The sequence below is a fragment of the Penaeus japonicus genome, unplaced genomic scaffold, assembly GCF_977035675.1.
Source record: "Penaeus japonicus unplaced genomic scaffold, GWHDUDI00000001_assembly GWHDUDI00000022, whole genome shotgun sequence".
In the NCBI taxonomy this organism is placed as follows: Eukaryota; Metazoa; Arthropoda; class Malacostraca; order Decapoda; family Penaeidae; genus Penaeus; species Penaeus japonicus.
Window position 1 is genome coordinate 21,664,366 of NW_028234424.1, and position 5,000 is coordinate 21,669,365.

At 46.6% G+C, this 5,000-nt stretch overlaps 1 protein-coding gene across 1 annotated transcript in view; it reads left to right on the forward strand.

The window, feature by feature from the left end:
• Positions 1-5,000, forward strand: part of LOC147469343 (uncharacterized) — a 39,343-nt gene that overhangs the window by 12,983 nt on the left and 21,360 nt on the right. The window lies entirely within an intron of this gene.

Here is a 5,000-nt window from a genome sequence, read left to right on the forward strand (position 1 = left end):
CTCGGTCCACACGCACAAACACTTTTGGGTCTCTCGCCAGGGTACCAGGTTTCGTCCGGGGATTTTGTGTCGAATTTTCGGTTCTTTTGTCTCTCGTAGGTTTGATTGTCTCTCACCAGGTTCTCCTATCTCTCATTAGGTTCCCATGTCTCTCGCCAGGTCCTCTTGTCTCTCACCATGTCCTCCTCTCTCTCATTAGTTCCCCCTGTCTCTAGTTAAGTATTCTTGTCTCTCACCAAGGTCTCCTATCTCTCATTAGGTCCCCATATCTCTCAGCAGCTCCTCACGCCTCCCTGCAGGTCCCGGCATCCCCCACCAGGCATCCTAATGCCTCTGCCCGTATCCCCATAAGTCTTGGCAGCCTCACCCGCCCGAGTCCCCGGCGGCGCCCCATGTTGTGATGACGAATCCTCACAATGGGAGGATCCCGCTGCAACAAATCACCGCTAATGAACTTGGGCCACAGGACGCGGAGGGCGAAAACGAGTGGCTATGATATACAAATCAGCGAGTTAATTGTTGATCGCTGCTGTGATAGCGAGGGGAGAGAATTTAGCCGCTAATGTAGCGCTAATGGCTCAGGCATGTTTATCATTCCGCCGAAGTAGAATAAGGGCAAAGATGGTTCAAATGAATAAACGTATGTAAATGAAACAAGAGGGCAATTTGCTAATATCGGTGGAAACATTTGTAAGCGTGGCGGCCGCGAGGGTGGTCGCCCATTTTAAGAGCAGTTCGCTCGCGTCGTGGCGGTCAAATGCAACACGAAAAATGCAATAAAAGACTTCCTTGCGTCGCGTTGCGGCCTCCGAAAGCATTATGCTTCATCACGTAAGCGCGAGCCTAGATAGACAAGCGCATGTACTTAGTGGTGTGAGCGTGATGTATCATTACCAGCAAAGAAGTGGTATTATCACTTTTGTGTTTGTGTCTCTTATGTATTCAAGAAACGTATCACACGCCCGTACGAATTGTTTTTACACCGGTGTACGATAACATCTGGCTCGGGTACGATATCATCATTTCATGCCAGAGTACGATCTACCCGCTCTGGTTCACAGGAGAGCCCCTGGCGGGAATTGTTCCTTGGCCGGACTGTGTGTGGGGGACCTGTCACTGCTTTGTAATGCACACTTTATATATCTATCTATATATATATATATATATATATATATATATATATATATATATATATATATATATACAGATAGATAGATAGATAGATAGATAGATAGATAGATAGATAGATTAGATAAATAGATATAGATATAAATATATATAAATATAAATATATATATATATATATATATATATATATATATATATATATATATACATATACATATATATATATACATATATATATGCACACACACACACACACACACACACACACACATATATATATGTGTGTGTGTGTGTGTGTGTGTGTGTGTGTGTGTGTGTGTGTGTGTGTGTGTGTGTGTGTTTGTGTATGTGTTCGCGCGAATCCGCATTTATGCCTCAACGTACACGTGACCGTAGTCAAACGTGTATGAATGCTTGTGCATGTGATGATGTGTATCTGTCGCGAGATACACCGTGTACAAGTGGGCGTATGTGAGCAGGCGTGTGCAGAGGGCGTGCATGCGTGTAGATAAACAGATAGGCGTGGCTTTGTTTCCAGGAGGCGTAACCCGCAAGCTCTCTCGGCTCCGGTAACGGCCCCTCGGGTGGAGGCCGGAGCGTTGACTCGTACGAAGGTGAGGAGAGGAAGGAGGGAGGGAGGGAAGGAGGGAAGGGAAAGGGAGGGAGGGAAGGGAAAGAGAGGGAGGGAAGGAGGGAAGGGAAAGAGAGGAAGGGAAGGGAAAGGGAGGGAGGGAAGGGAAAGGGAGGGAGGGAAGGAGGGAAGAGAAAGGGTGGTAGGGAAGGAAGGAGGGAGGGGATGAGGGAAGAAGGGAGAGAAAGGAAAGTGTGAGAAGAAAGAAACGGAGCGAAGAGGAGAGTGTTTTTTGTCCAATGCATTCTTGCCTCTTTCTTTTGTCTGTCTGCTCGTCTGTCTGTCTTTCATCTTGTTTGCCTGTTCCTTCCTCTCTTTCATCCCTCCTCTTCCACATCCTGCCCCTCCCTCCCTCTCTCCCTCTCTTTCCTCACCCTCCCTCTCCCCCCTTCTTTTCGTTTTCATTCTCCCGCTCCCAGTCCTTCCCTCCTCATTCTCCCCTTCCCCCTCCTCCTTGCCCTCCCCCTCCCTTCTGACCCTTTCATTTCCCTCCTTCCCATCCCTCTCTTTCACTCCCCTTCTCCCCTCCCCCTCAAGTGTCTCCTTCGCACTTCCTTGTTCCGAACCCTCAGAACCTTCATATCTTTCCCCTCGCTTGTTCTCCCCTTTACGTTCAGTGAATAGCAACGTCAGAGAGAAATAAAAGCAGCGAATAGTCGACCTAGAAAGAGGGGATAAGAGCGAGAGGGGATATAGGGAGAAGCAGGCGAGGACGGAGGGAGATAGGGAGGGAGATAAGGGAATGGGGGAAGGAGGGAGAAGTTGGGGAGGGAGAGAAGGAGGGAGAGAGGGAGGGAGAGGGGCATCAGCTCGAATGAATCTTTTTCTTCCTTCACATAATATCCTGCCGTGTGAACACCACTGAACCTGCTCAATTTTTATAGCCATTAACAAGGTAATGGGGTTTGGGGTAGGAAGTGCAGATGCCCTGAAGGAGAAGGAGCAGACGGGAGAGGGAGGGAGGGGGCGCAGGGAGAGGGAGGGAGGGGGCGCAGGGAGAGGGAGGGAGGGGGAGCAGGGAAAGGGAAGGGGCACAGGGAGAAGGAGCAGACGGGAGAGGGAGGGGACGAGAGAGAGAGAAAGAGAGAGAGAGAGAGAGAGAGAGAGAGAGAGAGAGAGAGAGAGAGAGAGAGAGAGAGAGAGAGAGAGAGAGAGAGAGAGAGAGAGAGAGAGAGAGAAGAGAGAGAGAGTTAAAGGAATACGGAAAGGTTGGAGTACACAGATCAAGAGAAAGTGGGACGTAGGAAGGTGTAGTAATAGCGAGTGAACGAGAGAAAAGTGAATGGATACAGAAAGAGGAGAAAGAGAGAGAGAGAGAGAGAAGAAGAAGAAGAAGAAGAAGAAGAAGGAAAGATCCAGCCACAGAGACAGAAAATCAAGGAGGTTGGGTGAAGGAGAGGCGAGAGAAGGGTCAAGGAAAAGAAGAGATAAGAACGCACCAAGAAAACAAATAAGAAAACGAAACAGATAGAGAAACACAGAAAAAGTGAAAAAAAAAAAAATATATATAATGATGATAATAAAATAATAAAATAAGATAAGATAGAATAAAACGGAATCACACGATAATAATTATAATAAGAATGAATGATACGAAAGACTACCTCTCCCTTCCCTCCACACACCCCCACACCCCCCACGCAAGGGAGGAAAGATCATTAAAGAAAATAACACAAGAGATAACGACAAACAAAGGACGACACGTATCACGATAGAGAAGCGAAGTGCCGGGGAGACGGCGATGTAACACGACTTATCTCGAAGAGGGAGTGTGAGTGTGAAGGGAAGAGAGAGGGAAGGAGGGAGGGAAGGAGGGAGGGAGGGAAGGAGGAAGAGAGGGAGGGAGGGTAGGAGGTAAGGAGGGTGGGGGAGGGAGGAAGGGTGGGGGGGAGGGAGGGAGGGAGGGAGGGAGGGAGAAGGGACGGAGGGAAGGAAGGAAAGAAAGATAGAGAAACACAGATTGACGGATTAACAGAAGAAAGAGAGAGAGAGAGTGAGAGAGAGCAGAGACAGACACAGAGACAGAGTCAGAGACAGAGACAGACAGACATAGAAGAATAAACTGATAAAGAAGAAGAACTTTTCTCTCTCTCTCTCTCTCTCTCTCTCTCTCTCTCTCTCTCTCTCTCTCTCTCTCTCTCTCTCTCTCTCTCTCTCTCTCTCTCTCTCTCTCTCTCTCTCTCTCTCTCTCTCTCTCTCTCTCTCTCTCTCTCTCTCTCTCCTTTCTCTTTTCAAGGGGATGACAAGTGCCAGCCAAGAACTAGCATCCGCGGCTGAAAGGCAAGTAATGGGCGCAGAAAAGAAGAAAAGGATCGCCATTAGCCTGTGGAAACTTGATCCTTTAATAAGGAAGGATCGGAGGAGGAGGAAGAACAGGAAGAACAGGAGAAAGAGGAGGAGGAGGAGGAGCGGGAGACAGGGGGAGTCAGGGGGAGTAGAAGAGTGGAGGGTGGGGTAGGTGAAGAGAAGAGAGAAGAGGAGGGAGGAGAAAGGAAGGAGAAACGGGGAAGAGGAGAGAGGAAAAGTGAAGTAAAGTGAAAAGAGGAAAAGAGAAAAGACTAAAAGGGAAGAGAAAAGAAGATAAGATAAGAGGAGTGAATAGAAGAGAGAAGATGGAGTACCGTAGGGAGTAGGGAGAGAGAATGGGAAAGGAACAAGAAGTGGGGTAGGAGGAAGGAGGGAGTAGGAAGAGGGGGTAGTGAGAGAGAGAGGAGGGAGAGGGGGAGGTAGGGGGGAGGGTGGAACAGGGCGTCGCAGGCATAAATTAGGCCTTATAAGTCAGGGTGACTGGTAAGACTGCTTGGGGTGAAGCACATGAGGGTGTTAGCTGTGGTTGGGAATGTACACACTGTACTGCTCCTATATATACATAACTGTCAGACGAGTGTGTGGTTAAGTTTTAAGCATATATATTTATATATCAATATCTTCTATATCTATATACCTATCTGTCTTCCTTTATATGTGGGTATATACCAGTTGGTATACCTGTTTACTGGCCATTCATATGCATACATTCACTTATATTCAGAGCATATACATGTGAAGTCGAGTACGCAGGAGCGAATGCAGTTTATACTGTATTTATGTATATACATATATACATACATACATACATACATACATACATACATACATACATACATACATACATACATACATACGTATATATATATATATATATATATATATATATATATTTATTTATATATATATATATATATACATATTGTATATATAT